The sequence below is a fragment of the Lutra lutra genome, chromosome 2 (genome assembly GCF_902655055.1).
Source record: "Lutra lutra chromosome 2, mLutLut1.2, whole genome shotgun sequence".
NCBI lineage: Eukaryota > Metazoa > Chordata > Mammalia > Carnivora > Mustelidae > Lutra > Lutra lutra.
The window spans coordinates 185829117-185851509 of record NC_062279.1 but is presented as its reverse complement, the minus strand read 5'-3'; the positions used below and the strand labels follow the sequence as shown (position 1 = coordinate 185851509).

The 22393-nt window shown below is 39.2% G+C and overlaps 1 pseudogene; it reads right to left on the bottom strand.

Annotated features, from left to right (window-relative positions):
- Nucleotides 1–1119: 1119 nt before the first annotated feature.
- Nucleotides 1120–20924, bottom strand: LOC125094176 (mitochondrial-processing peptidase subunit beta-like; annotated as a pseudogene).
- Between the last annotated feature and the right edge of the window lie 1469 nt (nucleotides 20925–22393).

Genomic DNA, 22393 nt, shown 5'->3' with positions numbered 1-22393 from the left:
GAGGGAACAAAAGCAGGGGAAGTGGTAGAGGGAGAGGCAGGCTTCCCTTGAGCCCCAGTGCAGGGCTTCATCCCAGGACCCTGGGATCATGATCTGAGTTGAAGGCAGACACTTAACGACTGAGCACCTAGGTGCCCCTAAGGTCATATCATTCTTGATGATTATTTCCTTTCTGCTTAAAAAAATTCCATTATATTCAGATTTTTCATTGTGGCTATTTGGAAATCAGATGTCAATCTAACTTGCTTCTTTGCCTTCGCCAGTAATCTTTTTTTCCTAGCTGCTTTTAAGGTTCTCTTTCTTTTTCCTCCCTCCCTCCCCTTCCCTCCCCTCCCCTCCCCTCCCCTTCTCTTCTCACTTCTCTTCTCCTCTCCTCTCCTCTCCTCTCCTCTCCTCTCCTCTCCTCTCCTCTCCTCTCCTCTCCTCTCTTCTCTTCCCTTCCTTTCCCTTCCCTTTTCTCTCCTCCCTCCCTCCTTTCCTCCCTCCCTTTCTTCCTTCCCCTCCTTTCTTTTTCCTTCCTTCCTTCCCCTCCTCTCCCTTTCCTTCCTTCCTTCCTTCTTTCCTTCCTTCCTTCCCTCTTTTGATGTTCTGCAGTCTCATTACAAATTATCTATCAGCCTTGTATTTCTTTTTATTTATTCTGCTGGAGATTCATTGGGTTTCTTAAATCTGAGGATTTCTGTCTTTTGTAAATTCATAATAATTCTTTGTCAACATCTCTGAATATTGCTTCTACATTTTCTCTATTACTTCTTTCTTGTATTCTAATTTAATATAAGTTAGATATCTTAATTATAGTCTCCATGTCTTCTTTCTCAAATACATGTGTTCATTTTTTATTTTTTTCCTTTAAAGTTTAATAGCTTAAAACATGCAGATCTCTGGTAGTTTTATAACTACCAGTATATTCAAAATATTTTTATTAAGAGCATTTAAATCACAAAACCAGCATAGGTTACTGCAAATCCAGTTAAAATCTTGCTCAATGAAACTAACAACAGCAATAGCTCTCATCCTAAATACATTCAGTGCACACATCTTGAGCTGTCTTAGCATCTGCAGTGTTAAGTTCAGGTTTTCTTCTTTTGCTTTACCCTTGCATTGCAGTCAGCTTCAAGCTCAGGGGATGAGAATTCTTCTATTATAATATAACATTAACCTCTCAATATCATTATAATTTGAACTTGAACCATAGAGTTGCAACAAGATGTTTGTTTTTAGAGGAATTTTGGCTTGTGCAACTTTATTTTCAGTGATATGAATCCATAAGCACATATTATTTTTAGGAACAATATGTAACATGTCTGCAATTATGGCTGATTCATAACTCATATAGCTTCCCCACAATTCTCTATCTGTGTAGGAAATATGGAAAGACTGGAAGCTAGGACAGAGGTTGCCATGACAAATGAGCTTAGTTGTTTTGCTAGATAAATTTATTCCTCCTCTGGAATGGCAATTCTAGTTGTCAATCAGTGTATTTACACCCCTGAAAGAGATTGTATATGGATGTGCCTAACCAACAGTTTCAACAGCTCTTGTGAGGCGTGCCAAAGCCACCTTGTCATTCTTCATTCAGTTCTTATTTCCTGTGAATTTTCATGGAGGCAGAGTTGGTATTTCTTCTTTGTGTGTGGACAAAAGTCACAAAAATGAAACCTTGCTAACTCAAGTTATTCATCATAGGAAACTCTTCCAGTTACAGTAGGGACTCTTCTTGGCACCTTATGTGATTACATAGTTCACTAAGTCCTTATGATTTTTAGGGTTGAAGTTTTCCATTAGTCCCCAAACCACCCATCGAAGTGCAGTATTTTGATAAGTTGTGACATGTAGATAATAAAAAACAACTTCTTGGCTTTGACTCTGTTTCTCCCAATGTACTGTTTTTCATTATATCATCAAGAATTTCTAAAGCTGTTGGCAAATCTTTAAAGAGTTCTTTGGCAAATATATGGTCTACTTTCTGGAGGTATAGGCATTGAAATGAGCGCCTATGCTTTCATTTTTAAGTTCCAGATATAATTTGGGTCTCTTCTTGATGCCCTTGAAATCCATATGTTCCAGAGAGTAAAATGTTCCATTATTTTTCTTTCTTTTTTAAAAAAGATTTTTATTTATTTATTTGACAGATGGAGATCACAAGTAGGCAGAGAGGCAGGCAGAGAGAGAGAAGGAAGAAGGATCCTTGCTGAGCAGAGAGCCCAGTGTGGGGCTTGATCCAAGGAACCTGGGATCATGACCCAAGCCGAAGGCAGAGGTTTTAACCCACTGAGCCACCCAGGCGCCTGTCCATTATTTTTCTTATTTTCACTTTAAGCTTCTAAGATTAACCAATCAAAGCCCTACTATGTAATTTGAGAAACCAGAGTCTTCAGACGCCCAAGTCCATTTTCAAACATGTTATTCAATCCATTGGGAATATCCAGAACAACTTGTGTAATGGCTTATATATTTCATTGGCACCTCTAATCAGGAGCCTCTCAGAGAAACCCCAGAGTATCCGTAACAGCGTGACTACAATGTCTACTGCTATCATCTCCTTCCCATGTCTTAACTTTCATTTAATTTTTTTTCAATTTCTTTTCCCCTCTTCTGCACATTGAATAACTCTTCAGTTCTTCCTTCCAGTTATTAATTCTCTCTTTCATTGTATCTAATGCTATATCCATCTACTGTGGTTTTAGTTCATTTATTATGCTTTTTTTTTTTTTCACCTAGAAGTTCTATTTGGTTCTTTTTTTTCAAATCTACCTGATCACATTTCATAGTTCCTATACCTTATTATACCTCAAATATTCTTTTTGTAAAAATAATTATATCAAACCTAACCACTTTATATTTCCTAATTGGTAATTCCAATATCAGCCATTTTTGTAACTATAATCCTATTGTTATTTCTACTTATTCTCATTCAAATGTCTTGTTTCCTCTTGTGTTTTGTATTTTTATATTTTAGTGAGTTTATAATTACCTGAGGAAATACTTGAGGCCTTTGCTTAAGGTATGTATATTTACCTAGGAAGGCATTAGTAATCTTGAGTCACTTTAAATTAAATTCTAAGGGGGCTTGTGGGTGGCTCAGTCCTTAAGCAACTGCCTTTGACTCAGGTCATGATCCTGGAGTTCTGGAATTGAGCCCTGCATCAGGCTCTGTGCTCACTGAGAAACCTGCTTCTCTCTCCCACTCCCCCTGCTTGTGTTCCCTCTCTTGCTGTGTCTCTGTCAAATAATAAATAAGATCTTTTAAAAAAATTAAATTCTAAGGTTAGGTATTTGGGGATCACATATGGAGTGTAAATTCCAGATTCTGGCTCTAAAACATTATGAGAACTACTTGTGAATAGGAATTTTAGTCTCTACTCAGAGTCAAGACTGAGATAAAATATTTCTTTACTATGTTCTTTTGTGGGCTAGATTTTCTTCTTTTGGTTTACCCTTGCATTAAAGATGTCAATTTCTGGGTCCTGGCCTATTTAGGGATTTGTGTGTGTGTTCATCCTGTTCAGGTCCTAGGCATTGTATCTTTATCCCTCCTTGATTTCCATTAAAATGAAGACTCTAGGCCACCAGGAATAAGCAAATGTTTTCAGGGTCTGATTACTTTAGGGTGGTTACCTCTGAAAATTTGTATTTTTTTATATTTTTAGACTCTAATGATTTCCATTTTTTTCCTGACAACTCATTTAAGCATTTTAACATCTTTTTTTTTTTTAAAGATTTTATTTATTTGACAGAGAGAAATCACAAGTAAGCAGAGAGGCAGGCAGAGAGAGAGGAGGAAGCAGGCTCCCCGCTGAGCAGTAAGCCCGATGTGGGGCTCGAACCCAGAACCTGGGATCATGACCTGAGCCGAAGGCAGCGGCTTAACCCACTGAGCCACCCAGGCGCCCGCATTTTAATATCTTTTATCCAGCATTTTTAGGTGTCATAAGCCAGGAAGTTCTTCATAATATTTATTCTTTAATTTGTGGGAAGTGGAAGTTTGGGAGTATTCTTACATACTCTAATTTACAAGGTTTCTATTGTAAAGTAAGCTGAATTGAGGAATTGACATAGTTCTTCTCCTGCCCCAGTAAAAAAAAAAAGTCCTCTGAACACTCAAATTCCTGAGCTTTTGGAGCCACATTATAATTTTGCCTCATTATAGCATGGTTGCTACTGTCCTAGAGTAACCCTGGACAACTTATGCCAGTAGAAGATAGACTAAATATAGAGAGAGTGATGAGGAACAATGTCTGGTTCATGGATCAGCACTCACCCTGAGTTACCTACTCTGAGATTCACAACAACCTAACGAAATGGGTAGCATTGCTTTCATTTTATAAATAAGAAATATAAGCCTCAGTGATGTTAAGTAACTCATCAGAAGAAGACAGGAGGAGATGGAATGTTCTGCAAGATCATCCAGGCATGTCTTCCTAGAACAAGCCTTCAGAGGATCCCGTAGGTCAGTCATTTATCCATCCATCCATCCATCCATCCATCCGTGAATTCATTCAATAAACCTTTCTTGAGAACTTGCCATGTGTGTCACACTCTGCTAGATACTGACAAGAAAAATGGATAAGATAAAGAGCTTACATTCTTATGCGGGAGATGTATAAACAATTTTAATATATTATAATTTTAATATATTTAATAAATTGTATATTTAATAATATAATATAAATGATTTAATATAAATTTAATATATTTAATTTAAAAATATAACAATTTAAATTAAATGATAGGGATTTGAGAACATTGGGAAGGGCATTACCACTGACACCAGCTCATGTATAGTTGGGGTGGGAAAAGGGAAGGTGGTTGCTGACTGAAATGGGTGGTGAGATAGAGGATAGAAGTAGGAACATCAATAACAAGTAAAGATGGAGCATTCTTTTAGGAGATGGCTGCTCCTTTTTCTCTAAAAGAAGTGGAAATAATAAGAGCTTAAAACTAATGTCTTTAAAAAGGATTTATTCCTTACAGTTACCGGCACAAAAGCTTTTGAGATTCTGCCACTTGCTGGATGGAACAGATCAGTGATGGTGTGGTTATCCAGCTTGTGATCTTTTCTGGAATTGAAACATCACACAGAGGAAAGACTTGTCTGGTACAACTGCTTTTAACTGCGTTTTCTTCTTGATTGTTCAATCCCTTATATCAGAAACTCTAATCCAATTTTCTCATACCCCATCTCCCTACTGGTCAACAAAGGTTCCATGCTGGGTCTTGCAAAATTAAGCTGTAAGCTTTTCTTCTACCAAAGGTTCAAATCTGAGCACAGATGTCAGAGTTAATCCAGTTACCCTGGCACTCTTAAACCCCTAGAAAAGTAGATTTGTCTTGATGCCTTTTTAATGGTACAGAATTTTCCTCCACACAGCAACTTTCTTCACTTTCTTGGTTATACCTAATTGGGTTTATCTTTGTCTGAACCAACATGATGGACAGACCTCTTGGCAAGAGGACTGTGTTTACTTCTAGGGCTTAAAATGTGGGTCATAGACACTGCTAGCAAGTAAATATCCACTGGGAATCCTTATCCCCCTCTAGCTGTTTGTTCTGAAAACAAAACTGTCATCAATGATCCTGGAAAACAGAACCTGGAGCTTTAAGGATGTGTAGAAGTTACATGATATTACAGCTAAACTGAGTATGCCCAGTGGTGTTAATTGGGGTCAACTTCCAACATGCTTTTGAGGTCTGTGATTGCTATCATTACAGCTGAAGTCTCAAAGGCTGCACATTTATCACTAGTCTAACCCAATCCCTGGTCTTCTAGATAAGTCATTTGCCATCATAGTTGAACATAGAATTTGAGACTGGGGTCTTAACTCAATTTCTGCTGAATGATCTCTACTCAGTCCTTTATATCTATAATTCTTGGCAGTACAGTTTAGACAGGAAAAAAAGACTTGTATCAAATTCTGACTATAAATGCTTTTTAAATATATTACCTTGGGCAAATGACTCAACCTTCATCAGCTTCTTCATGTGCAAAATTGGACAATAATGTTCATTTCAAAGGTTTCTTTGAGGGCTAATTGAAATGTATGTAAAGCACCTAGCATAGGACATGGGTTTAGAATGAGTGCTCAGTAAATAAAGTAAGTAGTGTCATTCTGATTTCCTTATTAACAAAGGAATCATGTCTTCAGTTCTACCAAGAATGGGTTTCTAACTGATTGCCAAGAAAAGAGGGACTACAGATTGAGGTTTAAGATTGTATGGAGAACAATAATGAAAAGTCAAATGGAGACTGGTAGACTGAGTTCCTACACTCACCTCTGTCCTGTCTTTGGCAAATACTTTACAATATTGCAAGAAATACTAAACAAAATGGAAGGATGTTCAGAAGGTGAGTAAGGTTGAAATTATGCCATTTTTTGCAATCCTGATCCTGTCTGTTGCCAGAGCCTGAGTCCATCATCCCCATTGTGTACAGGTCTCTGTTGGCTGCTCTTTGCTTCTCATTCCAGGATTCTTGAGATCACTTTGTCTTGTGTGCCAGGAGTTGGCTCTTAAACTAAAGGAGCTCTGTTGGGTGTGGTGATGAAGGAGGCATGCTGAAAAGTGACTGTAAGAAAAGCCCAGCCACAGTTGTATACTGGATGCTGTGATAGGAATGTGGGAAAAATGGCCATGAGACAGCATCTCTGTCCTTAAACTGCTCACCACAGTTCAGTGCATGAGACTGACCAGCACACAGACAATGCCATTGCAGAGCAATGAGTGTCACACAGGTTTCAACAGAGAGTTCTAGGAGTCACAGCCCAGATATAGGGACATTAATGCTCAAAGGTAAAGATGTAAATAAGGAGTCAGCTAGAAGAGCTGACATGTGTGCACATGTTTAGTGGGGTATAAGGTGGGAGTAGGAATGTGAGGAAGAGACAGACAAGGAGCATTTGGAAAATGCTTCTGGTGTGAAGGTACACTTTTGCGGTGCTTGGAGGTGAGAAGAGCAAGGGATACTTGAGGAACTGTTTGCTAAACTGCTACTGATGCCCGGCCTTGCCTCTCTGGTGTCTGGTGAATGGGCTCTTTTGTCTATGAAAGATTCCCCGGTGACCTGCCCAGCAGCAAGGTGGAGTATTCCTCTGCTCTGAAGACCCACTGTGAGAGCCTAGTCCTTTTCTCATTTCATCTCTTCGGTATTTATTTCTTTTTTTCTCTCTTCCTCCTCCTTTACTTCCCTAAATGTTTCTACTGCGACTCTGTGCTATGTTGAAGGAGCTTTGCTGCAATGTGGAACTCTCAGGGAACAAACCCACAGGGGTAGGATCTGGGGTGCAGTCGGTGGCGACCTTCCTCCCTAGGCATTCCCTGTTCATCAGGCGTTGACACTCACAACCTGAGCTTCCTGCTGTGTTGAGCCCCCACTTTGGCCCTGGTGCCTAATCCCCAGGGCCTATTTGCCAGTTTTCTTCTAAAAGAGGGCTTTTCTTTCAGCTCCTGTGTTCAGAAAAGAAACCATAGTGTTTCTTCCCGCATCCTGTTCTGTCTCTCAACTCCTAAGTGAAAGTGTTTTACAGTCATCAGAATCCTGACCAGGAAAATCATCCATAATCCACCATTCACAGAAATATCGCTACAACAATTTCAGTCTTCCTCCTTCTCCCTCTCTCTCTGTCCCTTTTTCTCCCCAACCCCTCTCCGTTATGTCTCCTCTGTCACTCTCCATTTCTCTCCCCTTCTCTTCTCCCTCCCACCATGTACAAAAAATCTCTTAGCTGTCTTTCCTCAACTTTCAAAGCTTTTACAATGATCATTTCCCAGTTTCCCAGTCTCTCAGCCCTTTCCACGCAATCCAAAATTTATGTCTTTCTAAAAGTCTAACTAATATTTATTGAGACTCTAATATATGCTACATCACACACACACACACACACACACACACACACACACACACACACAGTGATTATATCTACTCTTTTAGGTGAAAAAATTAAAGGTCAGAGATATAAAGTAATTTGACTAAGATCAGCTAGTTTATAGCTGAAAATTCAGTTCAAGTCTGACTTAAAAGGAATAAAAAATTCCTTTTATATTTTATAATTTTTTTCTGATTGTGAAACACTTATGTAGAAAAATTCACAGATGTACCTTCATCTTAATTTTATTTTATTAAAAGAAAACAAATTAAGAATATATAGACTAAAAAGTAAAAAAATAAATAAGTAAAGATGTATCTTCCCATATGCTGCATCCTAACTCACCATTAACATTTTATGGCTTATGTTCTGTCTTTATCTTATACAGTCTTAAATAAATATTTATAAAATTGGCACATATAAATGCATGTATATATTTTTCCAGCTTAATTGAGATATATAATAATATGCACACATATAACCTTGTGTAAGTTTAAGGTATACAATGTGATAATTTGATACACATATATTACAAAATGATTGCCAAAATAAGATAACATATCAATTACCTCATGTAATTATCTCTTTTGTACAAAAGACTTGGTGAAAATACTTAAGTTCTACTTTCTTATTAACTGTTAAGTACACAAAATGGTATTATTAAAATACTAGTCACCACGCTGTGCGTTAGACCCCCAGAACTCATTCATCTTATAACTGGAAATTTGTATGCTGTGACCAACATCTTCCCCTTACTCCAATCTCTAGCTCCCAGCCACCACCATTCTACTTTCTATTTTTGAGTTTGGCTTTTTGATTCCATGTATAAGTGATATCATACAATATTTGTCTTTCTCTGATTTATTTCATTTAACATGATATGTATGTATACATTATATATATATGTGTGTACATATATATATATAATTTTCTACAACTGATTAATTTCAGGCTGAATTTCACCTATTCACACCCTTTTCAGAAGTATATAAATCATTCCACTGAACATCTTCTAACAATAACTTCTTAAAAAATATTTGTCAGTTGTTTGTTGATAAATAATTACATCATTGTTTAGATTCATAATTCTTGGATTCCTACTACATTGAATATTTTTCAAATGTTTATTGTTTGTTAATATATCTTAATTTCATTTTCTTTAGAGCAAGGTTTGGCAAACTAAGTCCATGGGCCAAATCTAGTTCTCTGTCTTTTTCTGAAAGCAGAACTTTATTGGGATATAGCCACACCTCTTTCATTTATGTATTTTCTATGACTGCTTTTGTGCCTTTTTGCAGAGTTGTGTAATTGTGACAGAAATAGTATGGTCTGCAAAGCTTAAAATATGGACCTTTACAAATCTGGACCTTTACATAAAGTTTGCTCACCCCTGCTCTTGAGAATAAACTATACTGTCAATCTCCTATTTCCTTTATCTTGTATTTTCAGTACTTTTCTCATATGTCTTGAGTTGATTTTCTTCATGCTACTCCTCCTCAGTAAGAGAGATATCTCTATGTGTTTTCCAATAAGCAAGATGCAGGGATTTCCCTTGATTGTCCTTGCTGAATCCCAGCCTTCTGGCTGAGCCCTTTCTCAGATCTATGGAAAGATGATTGTACATTTCATGCCTAATTCCCAGTGTCCAGCTGGTGCTCATGTGACCTGGCTCTGAGATTTTAAGAGAAGGTTTTCTATCACCATTCACTGTTTGTTTCACTGATGTAAACCATTAATGAAATCACTGGTATTTATATTATTTTTGAGAGGCATTATGATATAATTTTTAGAAGCATGGATCCTGGAATCAGATTGTCAGGTTCAAGTATTAGGTCTACCACTTACCTTTTTTCTTAATTTTTTATTTCTTTTCAGCATAACAGTATTCATTGTTTTTGCACCACACCCAGTGCTTCATGCAATCTGTGCCCTCTCTAATACCCACCACCTGGTTCCCCCAACCTCCCACCCCCAGCCCCTTCAAAACCCTCAGATTGTTTTTCAGAGTCCATAGTCTCTCATGGTTCACCTCCCCTTCCAATTTCCCTCAACTCCCTTCTCCTCTCCATCTCCCCTTGTCCTCCATGATATTTGTTATGCTCCACAAATAAGTGAAACCATATGATACTTGACTCTCTCTGCTTGACTTATTTCACTGAGTAATCTCTTCCAGTCCCATCCCTGTTGCTACAAAAGTTGGGTATTCATCCTTTCTGATGGAGGCATAATACTCCATAGTGTATATGGACCACATCTTCCTTATCCATTCGTCCGTTGAAGGGCATCTTGGTTCTTTCCACGGCTTGGCGACCATGGCCATTGCTGCTATAAACATTGGGATACAGATGGCCCTTCTTTTCACTACATCTGTATCTTTGGGGTAAATACCCAGTAGTGCAATGGCAGGGTCATAGGGAAGCTCTATTTTTAATTTCTTGAGGAATCTCCACACTGTTCTCCAAAGAGGATGCACCAACTCGCATTCCCACCAACAGTGTAAGAGGGTTCCCCTTTCTCCACATCCTCTCCAACACATGTTGTTTCCTGTCTTGCTAATTTTGGCCATTCTAACTGGTGTAAGGTGGTATTGCAATGTGGTTTAAATTTGAATCTTCCTGATGGCTAGTGATGATGAACATTTTTTCATGTGTCTAATAGCCATTTGTATGTCTTCATTGGAGAAGTGTCTGTTCATATCTTCTGCCCATTTTTTTTTATATGATTGTCTGTTTTGTGTGTGTTGAGTTTGAGGAGTTCTTTATAGATCCTGGATATCAACCTTTTGTCTGTACTGTCATTTGCAAATATCTTCTCCCATTCCGTGGGTTGCCTCTTTGTTTTGTTGACTGTTTCCTTTGCTGTGCAGAAGCTTTTGATCTTGATGAAGTCCCCAAAATTCATTTTTGCTTTTGTTTCCTTTGCCTTTGGAGACGTATCTTGAAAGATGTTGCTGTGGCTGATATCGAAGAGGTTACTGCCTATGTTCTCCTCTAGGATTCTGATGGATTCCTGTCTCACGTTGAGGTCTTTTATCCATTTTGAGTTTATCTTTGTGTACGGTGTAAGAGAATGGTCGAGTTTCATTCTTCTACATATAGCTGTCCAGTTTTCCCAGCACCATTTATTGAAGAGACTGTCTTTTTTCCACTGTATATTTTTTCCTGTTTCATCAAAGATTATTTGACCGTAGAGTTGAGGGTCCATGTCTGGGCTCTCTACTCTGTTCCACTGGTCTATGTGTCTGTTTTTAGGCCAGCTTGTCTCCAGGTCTACCACTTATTAACTGTGAATTTGGGCAAATTACTTTTACTTGTTTGCCAGTTTCCCATCATCCATAAAAGTCATGGAGATTATGCTATTATCTTTCTCATATGGTTGTAAATGAGACTGTGCTCCCTGGGATATCCATGGGCTCTTCAACATTTCCCAGCCTCCCTTGCTGTGATTTGGGCCATGTGACTACTTCTGGCCAATGGCCTGGGAGTGGAAAAGTCATATGTTATTTCAAGACTGGGGCAGGTAAGAGCCAGTTTGCCCTTTGCATCCCTCTCTTTCAATACAACAGTGTCCTTGGGTGGTATCTCAAGGTGGAGGGTCCCTGAATCCTTGAGTTACGAGGTGCAGGAGAGTCACAGCTTACCCAAATCAAACCTTGAATGAATAAGAAATAAACTTGTGCCAAAGATGGAGATTTTGGAGTTACTTTATTTTCCCCATGACATAGCTTATGCTAGTATTCTGACTAATACAGGGTTGTTCTAAACACTAACTAATATATAAAAAGCACTTGGCTGAATGCCTAGCATATTAGGTGCTATAAGAATGTTTTCCTTCTTATCCCTCTTCTTATTATTAAAAAGATGATAATTCTTAGCATTGACTCTTTTGCTTTCTACTCATACCTTTATCCCTCTACTTACTCTATTTATAAAGAAACACCTGCATAAGGATGGACACACACACACACACACACACACACACACACAATGTTGTCTTAGAGAAGTTAGTGGTCTATAAGTGGGTCTAGAATATGACTTAAAGTAAGTCTTAAGTAAGTCTTAAATATGACTCTGTGTCCCTGAGCAAGAGAAAGGAATATGTGTGTCTTGTTACCTTCTCTCAGGTCGCTAATAGTTTTGTTTCATGTGGGAACGCACAGACACTCATTTTGTTTTCCCAGTACACTTCAGTTTGCCTTAAGGTTAGTGGAAATTTCTCCCAGATTCTGCAGTAGGCTGCTTTATCTCTCAGTGTTAATCATTTTCATCTTTTTCTGAGTCTCCATTGATTCTTTATCAAACCATCAGTCTTGTTTCTGATCTCCACTGGTATTCACTCACTCACGCTTCTTCCACAGATTACAGTCAGTCCATACATTCTTCATAAAGTTATTTTCATTCCAAAGCTGTTTGCTTTGATTACTCTTTCATTAGTTGGAACATGGAACACAGGAAAACAGATGTGATTAAGAGAGTTGCTGAAGTTCAGTATTTTCAATCCCCTATATTGTTGCTCATTTCGAATACCAAGCCATCTTTTGTTTCTTCTTTGACATATCAGTTCTGCATAATCTAACTTACTTGTTCTTGGAAAATGTAACCCTATTATTCACTGTCTACATCTGAGCTCCAGTGTATATCATCTCTCCATGCTCTTTTGGAGTCAATAGATTTAAGAAAGTGTAAATGGGCCAATGATTTAATGTGGAGTGGAAAAATGAGTAGAGTGCAAATCATGAGGGGATTTAAATTTGAAACTTAAGACTTTGCATTGTATGGAATGTGGTAACTCCATACAATATGCATTTTGGAATGATGATCCTGGTAAGAAACACAGAAGACAGTGAAGACGGGGAAGATAAGGAGGCCCGGAACAAGGTGAATAAGAATGTGTGTGTGGCCCAAAAGCATTTGGTTTACCAACTCACCCTTCGGGGTATAGGGAGGAATGATAAAACAGTTGTGAGGAAGGTAGAACTGATAGGACTTGATGTCTGGTTAAAGAGGCCATAGGGTGATTCTAGGTTTTTTATTTGAGTCACTGTGAGTGTTGGTGTCATTTATTCATCAAAGTTCATCCCACAAGAGGCAAAGAAGATTTTTGGAGAAGGTAATTTCTTTTTTGTATGTGTTCTGTTTGAGATGTCTTCAGGATATCCCATTGGGATGTCTGAAAGGCATTTGAATGTATAAGTGCAAGCTCAGAGAAGGTAGGCAGAGTAGGGAAGAGTAAAGAAGTAGCTCAGTAATTGTCAGTGTAGCAGAGATAGCTGAGAGGTGGCAGTACCACTGGTGGAGCCCTGAGGTATGCGAATAGGCAGCTGGGACCTGAGGAACAGCAGCAGTGTTACTAAAGGATAGCATTAGTCTGCTGTGCCCATGACACCCAGGGGGTTCCTGGGGATTCTAAAGGTAAGAGAATCCTAATGGAAAAGAATTAGGTGTTCAGCTGATGTTGATGTCCCGATGTTCAGCTGATGGGGCTCTGGAGCCAGCAAAAGCTGACATATTAAAGTGATCTCATCAGCACGTACATGCAGAATGGCTTATCCATTTGTCCTCCAAGGATTATCTTACTATTCAGTAATGGAAATACTTCATGTTTTTCTCTTCAAAATACTATCTTGGTCTTTTTCCTCTCTCATCCACACAGAGATTATTGCCCCATATGGAGGCAGCATATTGTGAAAATAGCAGGGACTTCAGAAACTTTTATTTTAGATCTACATTCTGGGTAGAAACTTATTAACTAGGTAAAATTGGTAAAAACTGCTTTGCTTCCCTGAGCCTCAGTTTCCTTTGGAATCTCACATTTGTTGAGAAGTTTAAACAAGGTAATACAAAAACATTTGAAACAGTTTTCTTTATTTTAAATGATTGGTACTTATTTAAATGATTGGTACTTTCATGTCAGGTTGTCTTCCAGAGACCTTTTTCTTCTCCACAAAAGAGCGTCAGTGTACCACTTTCTGGCAAATGTTCCAGTGCTCTTCACTGAGGCCCAAGAACCCCACCCTCATTTTAATGACTGTTAGCTTTATCTTCCTTTCAGGTGTGCATCTGATAGACTCTGACTAATTAAGTAGGGTTCTTTTTCACTTTGATGAAGTTCCAGAAAACCATTCAACAAAACAGATGGGTTCCCTAACCCTTTTCTGTGGGCCTTGGAAATTGCAGTCAAATCCTCTGGTAGTACAGCCTTGTGTAAAATAACTTCATTTTTCTGAGCACTGTGGACAGAGATCTCTGCTGCCTCTGTTTCTCTTTCTGCCCATGAAGATCTCATCTGTCTCACTGATCTCTTTGAGATTTGTGATCTTGAATTTCTCTTTTATTTATCCTTGTGGTCATTGATTGAACTTCACATCCTCTCAGTAGTTTTTGGCTTGGGGAATTATGTAGATTCCTCTAATCTTCTGTAAATGATATAGCCATTTTACTGGGATGTTCAAATGCTTGATAAAAGATAGGGCTCTGTCCACCAAAACACTGTGGTCATAGTTTGGTTATGGCCTCACTGAGAAAACACACAGAGATGAATTTTAATGATTCTTGTATTTTCTTTTCATCTACTTCAAGATAGATTCTTTGTGTGGCTCCTTCCCTTTGTCATTATTAGCCTGGGTCCAAGGGCACTGAGTACAGTTGGGAAGCCTGACTCACATTCCCTAATCTTGGACCTCAGAGATATCTTAAAGGTGAAGCTTATGTACTGGAGGATTTCCAAAGCAATATGGAAGGACCATTCTCCTTTTCTTGGCCAGTCTTATTGATTTTTAGGAAAAGGAGCCATTACCACAACCTCTTTAATCCATGTCATTGTTTGAATATCTCTTTGTCCCTTTCAACAGTTAAATACTTAGTGTTTTATATCCTAAAGTGACCTGCATCAGACTATAGAGCACTTTTTTTTATCTTAACTACCTTCAGAAAAATGATTGAAACTACTATCCTCATAGGCACCTTATAAGTCTTATTGCTCTAAACTATTTTAAAATTAGTAACTGGTGGAAAATTATTTTATAACATTTGTGAACAGCATCATAGCCTACTGAAGAGCTTTTTAACATAATAATGACCTCTTTTTTTTTTTTTTAATCTCTGGAGTTGCCCTTCTGTTTTCTGAAGTTACTTTAAGGATCATCTTTCAGAAGGAAAACAACCTGGCATATAAACCACTTCTGAGCCTGTTTATCCAGAGTGCAGAGTGAAGATACTATTAGGTGTGAAAAAACAATTAATTTCATGGGTATTAAGCAGTAGTTTCAAGATTCATCTTCAGGGGTCAAGTGTCTCAGGCCGCTGTTGAACAAGAGGATGTTGATGCAATGCCCCTGAGGAAGACAAGAAGTTAGATTGAATATTGCTGAATTTGTTTTTTGAATAAATATTTAGAAAGATGCACCCTTTACTTTTCATCTTTTCACCTGCATAACCAATTAAACATCTATAAAAATAAAAAATCCACAACGAGGACCAGATGCATTGTACCTCCTGGGAGAGTGAAGAGGGGTGGGAGAAAAGGAGTGGGGGCATGACCAGGAAAGGGAAGACAAATGAAGCAGCCAAAGATGTGTCTCAAGAAGAGCCTGGGGAGATGATTCTGGAACGTCCTTGGTCTCTGAACTAGACTGGAAAGTTTCAGACTAAGCTAAGAACTCATAAGTACCACTGGTAAGTGAGTTAATCATTTATTTGAATATGGAAACTATGCACAGAACTCAGGGTTAAAGGTTAACAGGCAGGGTTTCAAAAACAATTTCTCTAAGTAGGCAGTAATAGACTACAACTAGTGTCTTCTGTCCCCACATTAAAACAAGAAACTGATTCAAATGAACTAATGCATCCTGGATTCAAAATTATAAAAAAGCTATGATTGAGAAATTAAGGAAAGCTGAAATCTTAAAATAGAAATAAAAGAACTATATATTATATAGCATATAACAGATATTGGGAAGTTATTTGTGCATATGTTGATCTTTCTGAATAGATAGTAGTTCAAGGAAGGACTTTGTCTTCATGTTTCTGTTCCTCACAGTGGGTTAACTCAATAAACAGGAGTTGAAGTCAATTCAAGTCAACTTCACACTTGCATTGTGGTTGTATATTGTGTATGCAGAAGAAAAAAATCAATGAAATTGTTTATAGTACCAAGAATCCCCTAAACTGGATTTAATTGACCTGTACCTTCAAACTGGGAAAAAAAGAAAAAATGATATACTTACTACTTAGTAAAATTAAGGTATATGTTTTAAGCAACTAGAAATAAATCCAGCTGTTATGTTTCACACACCCCAAAATCAAGTGGACTGAAAATATATTACTAACCAGCACAAACATCACAATTATAGCAAACATTCAGAGTAGAGACACTATTCCAGGTATTTTAAATATTAGTGCATTTAATTCTCATAAAACCCTTTAAGATAGCCAAGTATTGTCCTCATTTTACAAAGAAATAAACTGAGGCACAGAGAGGTTATACTACTTGCCCAAGGTCATACAACCAGTTAGTGTCAGGACCTGGATTTGAATCAATGAAGTTATGTTCTAGACTGGGGTGGACCCTTACTTTACTACTTCACTATGGTACTGTGAAAAAAGCTGGAGTAAGTAAGGAAAAAAAATACTGTAAAATTACTAGATAAGGAGCATTTCATTTCATGTGGGGTATTCAAGGAAAACTTTATAAAGGAAGCACAATGTGAGTTAAATAAATGAGTTGGATGTCAGCAGGTGGAGAAGGAAATAGATCATGGAAGAATGGGGTGGGTTTACAATGATGGATGGAGGAGATGAAGGAAGGTGTTTCAGATGAGAAAAAAAGGAGAAGAAGTAGTATGGAGTAAGATAATTTGGGGAAATAGTAGATAGACCAATTTAGTTAGAGAAGACAAATGTAGTGCTGACCCAGGAGATAACCTTGGAAAAGCACAGATGATGGAGGGGTGAATTTGATCCTAAGGCAATAGGGAAGCTATTGAAAACTTTTAAGCTAGTAAATGACATGAATAGAAAACAGTCCTGGCTTTCTCTAGACCAAGAATGGGCCTAGAGACTCGGAAACCAATCCTGCTCCATGACTGAATTTAATTAAAAGTCAAGCCCAAATATAGAGCATGGGTTTCAAGGGTCTCAAATCTTAGTTGTACAATTATGTTATTTTGTTTACTTTCCTTTCCACATTAAAGGACTATTGTAGATCCTAAGAAGATATTAATGGTAAGAACAAACAAAACTAGCTCTGTCCTCAGAAAGCTAATGATCTAGTGGGAGAAGACATAATGTACAAGATAAAATAAGTAAAAATAATATATGAATGTTACTGATAAAAGAAAAGAGAAAAAAAACAAGAAGGGAATAGAACAAGAATAGCGAGGGTATTGAATTTTGGACAGACTTTACTTTTGAGTAAAGACTTAAAGAAGTTAAGGAGTAAGCCTTGTGGAAGAAGAGCTTTCCAGGAAGAAGGAAGAGCAAGGGCAAAGGCCCTGGGGTGGAAGCATGCTTGGAATATCTGAAGAAGGTGGAGTGGATAGTGTAGAGAATAAGGGTGAGATTAACAGCAGATAGTGAGCAAGGTAAGTTAGAGACAGATTAACATAGGTCCTCCTGCAGGTAGTGAGAACTTAACCTTTACTCTGAGGACTCTGGTTTTTAAGCAGAGGACTGACATGATCTAACTAATATTTTAATGGAATCAGTGTGGCTAGCATGTTGAGATTGGGCCATGAGGATAAATATGAGGTAGGAGACAAAAGCAAAAGCAGGGAGACCTATGGAGTAGGGTGTAGACCTGTAGGAGTAGGGTGGTCGCAGTAGAGAGCGTATTCAATCTTGAATATATTTTTAAGATAAAGAATATTCTGATGGACAAGATGGGGAATGTAAGGTGTGGAGAGGAAGTAGTCAAGGACAGCATGATGGATTTTTGCCTGAATTACTGGATTATTGGAGGAATTGTTTCTTTTGATAGTAGTGGAAAGAGAGCTGTTATGGCCTCAATTTAACATGGAACAGTTTGGGAAGTGTCTACTAGACATTCAAGTAGAAATATCAAGCAGGAATATAGATATAAGATATGGGGTTCATATTGGGATTGTAGCGCATGGATGGTAGTAAAGACATAAACTGGCTGAGGTCACCTAAAGAGTGAGCATAAATAGAAAAATAGAGGTCCAGTTACTGATCCCTGGACACTGAACATTCAGAGACTGGAGGAAGGAGGAGAATCAGCAAAAGAATCCAAGAACAAATGGCCAGTGAGGTAGGAAGAAAACAAAGTCAGTGTGATGTCGTAAAAGCCAGGGGAAGACAAATTTTCTTTTCTTTTTTTTTTTTTAAAGATTTTATTTATTCATTTGACAGACAGAGATCACAAGTAGGCAGAGAGGCAGGCAGAGAGAGAACAGGAAGCAGGCTCCCTGCTGAGCAGAGAGCCCGATGCGGGGCTCAATCCCAGGACCCTGGGATCATGACCCGAGCCGAAGGCAGAGGCTTAACTCACTGAGCCCCCCAGGTGCCCCCAATAAACCCATATTGATGGAATCTTTCTCTGGGCAAAAGCATGGGAATGCAGAGAAATGGGAGACATAATTCTAGTGGTTGCTATTATGCCCATCACACTTCCTCTTCCTTCACCCTGGATTCATGCTTCACTGTGGCAAACATATGGCTTAGGTTGCCTCCCTTCCAAACAACAGCAGGCAGCTGACCTAGGCTTGGTCAACCAGAATGCTACATTTCCTTTGTCACAGTGACTGGTTCAAGGGCCAGCACCAGCCATCATGCCAAAAGCTCCACCCTCTAGCACCTGCATCCAATAGTGTGCCTGGCTTGGGGAGTATGGGTACCAGTGCCTGGAAGGAGAGAAGTCTTCAGCTCCCCCTAGAGGCCACAAACTGTCAATATGCATAAGGTAGGAGGCTGTGTGCCTTCCCAGGGCAAATGTCAGGCCCCATTAGCAAGTGGGCAATTGTCACTGCAGGGAGATCCCTGGCAGAAGGGCAAGTCACACAGGGACCCTCCCTTTCCGACTTGGCCCCCAACAGCTGACTCAGTACTTCATTGGAGCGACAAGAGCTGCCTGGCTGTTTTGCATTATCAGCATCCATTACAAAGCCACATGATAAATGATGGCCTGTTTCCTCACTTCTGTTTTTGAGGGCACCACAAAAGGACATCACACTCAACAGTCATGCTGGCCCAGAACTCCCCCTACCCCCACCCTCCCATCCCCACCAGGAGTAAGATTCTCTCCAGTGCCTGACTGATCACAGGAATGGCAGGACTCCAGCTGAAGCTGGAGAGAGAGGAAGGATGGGCAGTGGGATTAAAGTGAATGGAAAAGTTAAAAGAGTGAAAATTTTTATTTTTGCAATGTGCCCCTCTGCTAACCATTATTTCAAAGCTTCCTGAATGGAAACAAATCAGGAAACAGCAGTGGGACTAATAAAACCTTACAGAGAACAGCTGGGGATAGCATTGGTGATCATTAATAATACCACTATTGTGTGGGACCTTTGGTCATACATAAGCTTGGCTAATATCCCTTTTTCCCAAATAGCCCCAAGTTTGTTTTTTGGACAATAAAAGTGTGATTCAGAAAGTTAAGTGACTTGCCCAAGATCACCACCACAGTGGATCAAGACAGAACAAAAAGTTATGTTCTTGAATTTGTTTCTTTACCCCTCCAAGTTGGATGTGTTTAACTTTCCTGGTTGTGCTCTTGTGTTACCCCTTCAACCCTGGTGGGGGATCCAACTCATTTTCAGTGTCTGCTAACATGGCTAACAATGTTACCTTCAACAGAAAGCCAGAAAAGGAGTGTCCTAGAACAAATCCCTGTCGCTTTCTCTGGTAATTGACCTGGTTGAACTGGTCTGAATATCGCCTTATGTGAAAGCAGTTCAGACCTTAAAAAATTTATTTTCTTTGATTCTCTGTTCCTTCTCTTTTCCCTCCTGGTCCTCAATTTAAAAAATTCACACTGATCTTAGCTTCTCTTTCTGTTCATTTGCTCTTTCATTCATCCATCAAATGAGTTCATAAAGCAGCAATCTTTATTGAGCACTTACTATGGGCCAGGTGTCATGCTAAGTTCTGGAAGGAGAAGGGCCCATTCTAATTTAGGGGCTAGGAAATCTTTCCCCAAGGCAGGACTGACTAAGCTGCCTGACTGACTAAGCTGGGACTTGAGGGATGAGAAGGCTTTAGCCAGGTGAGGAGGGGGCTCAAAGAGTCTTCCAGGATAGGAAGTACATGTACTTGGAGGCAGTAAAAAGCAGAGCCCCTAAGGCAAGTGCCAATGTGTTCAATCAGTGAGGAGGGGACTTAGAAAGGTAGACCAGAATCATGAAGACATTTAAAGAGTGTTGACTTTCTTACAAGAAAGATGGGTAGCTGGGAGGATTTTAAATACACATACTTCTAGTTCCATCCCTCCCTCTCATCATTAAACCATAATGGCTATGGGAGAAAATCAAACACTTTTCGATAAATACCTGAGTTCTCAGGCTCTGGCCACTCCCATACCTCTAACCATGGGTATGAATTCCCCCAGGACCTCAGATTACAGTAAATTAATCTGCCTTGGTGAAGAGAGGAGGGAGCAGCGCCAAGAACTACTGATCATCCCATGGCCAGATCTAGTTTCAAGAGTGGCCCTGAAAAGAAAATAGTTAAGAGAACTCCAGGGACCAAGGCAATTGAGAGAAGGGGATTAGGGAATAAGCACAGCTAGGAAGAAACAATTCAGTCCTAAAATTCTGTGATCCAAGGCCAAATTCCATGAGTGCTTCACAAGACACCAAGCAGCACTCGTAACTGCATGAGGAATCAAAACCCTAGGCTCCTTGTTTCCTGTTGATTTGTTTTGAGTGTGCCCTTTAGATTCCAGTTCTTAGTCTCCTCTTAGGGAATGGAATCTTGGGACGTATCCCCCCCCCCGCTTTTTTTTTTTTTTTAACTTTTTTACCCCCCTTTTCACCCAGACACAGCCCTGTTCCAAAGAGCTGTCCCTGTTGAAATCATCTTCTTGTTGTTCCTGCTGCTTCAAAGTCATCCCCTCTGCTGCCCATGGAGAATAACTATCTTGTCTGAAGCCTCCCTGATAGAGGAAGAGAGGGAATGCAAGTCTCAGGGTAACCAATCATTGGTTCTGCCTCAGGACCTTTGGGCTGCTGTGTCAGCCCAGACACCTTCTTGAGAGATCTGCCTAGCTATTTGCCTTTGTTTATAAATTATCTTCTTCCCAAGGCCCACCCGACCTTATTTAATACCACCCACCTGCCCAATCCTCCTTACCCTACTTTTCTTGTCTTTTTTTGTTATTGTTGTTACACATCTGTCTTAAAATATATTATGTCATTTACTGATTTACTATGCTTATTTTTTTATTGTTGTTTTCTCTAACTACAATATAAGCTCACTGAGGGCATAGGTATGTCCCAAATGTGTAAGAGCAGTATGTGCTCATCAAATATTCAGAGTGGAGGAATGCTCTTTCAGCAGAATGATACACAATTTTCTCCATTGCTACTTTCAAACCATGTGGGCAATAGATGCAGTTATCAAGGTGCATGGTGTCATGCACTGATAACTATCTCTGCTCTCCTCTGAATTATTCTCAATATTCAGTCAATTCTCCTTAGATGTATCAATGAAACAAAGGATAAGGAATTGATCTCTGATAGGCATTGAGGACCAAAGAGAAAAGGTTTGATACCTATAGGCAAACTTATAAGCAAATGCTTTTAAAATGGGGGAGAGAGGGATTTCTGAATCCTGGAGAACTGTCCCACCGTATGGACCCTCGTGAAATCTAAAGGTGTCATGCCAACAAACATTGACCACACTTTAATCAACAAGGTCCGTGAAGAATTTACATACAGGAAGTCATCCATTTTTAATATTGCAATTGCTTTCCTGTTTTCCTTTATTTGGTATGTTACCACATGATCCCAGTTCCAACAGTTTTGTTTGAATGCTTTCCTCCCCTATTTTTCTTTTTTAAATTTGGATGCAGGCTGATATTTCCAGACAGCAAATGTTCTCTCATTATTTAAAGAAAATGCGGAGGCTGGGTCTGTTAGGCTGAACAAAGCCGGACTGATGTAAAGGGTGAGGGTCACAAAAGTAGTGTGGTTTTAAGTGGTAAGGCTGAAAGTGAGCTCTTCTGGGGAACAGTGTAAAAGGTTGTACAACAAGCAGAGAAGGTTGGGATGTGGGCTGGGTAAGCCAGCCCAGAGAAGCAGGAGACTCTTTGCCGAGCTGGCAGGACTTGAAGTAAGTCCCTAGTTGTCCAGCTCCCACCCCAGTTCTACCTCACCACACCCTCGTGGTACTGAAGGGAGGCACTCCTTACACACCCAAAGCAGTCCAAGCCTCTCTTGGATGTTTTTCTGGCCAATTATCTGTTATCCAGCTGACATTTTGTAGACTTTTTTTTATTTTTCAAGCACCAAAATTGTAATGTTTCACAACCGTTTGATTATAATTCATCAATTGACCTTTGCTTGTTTTATCCTTTGG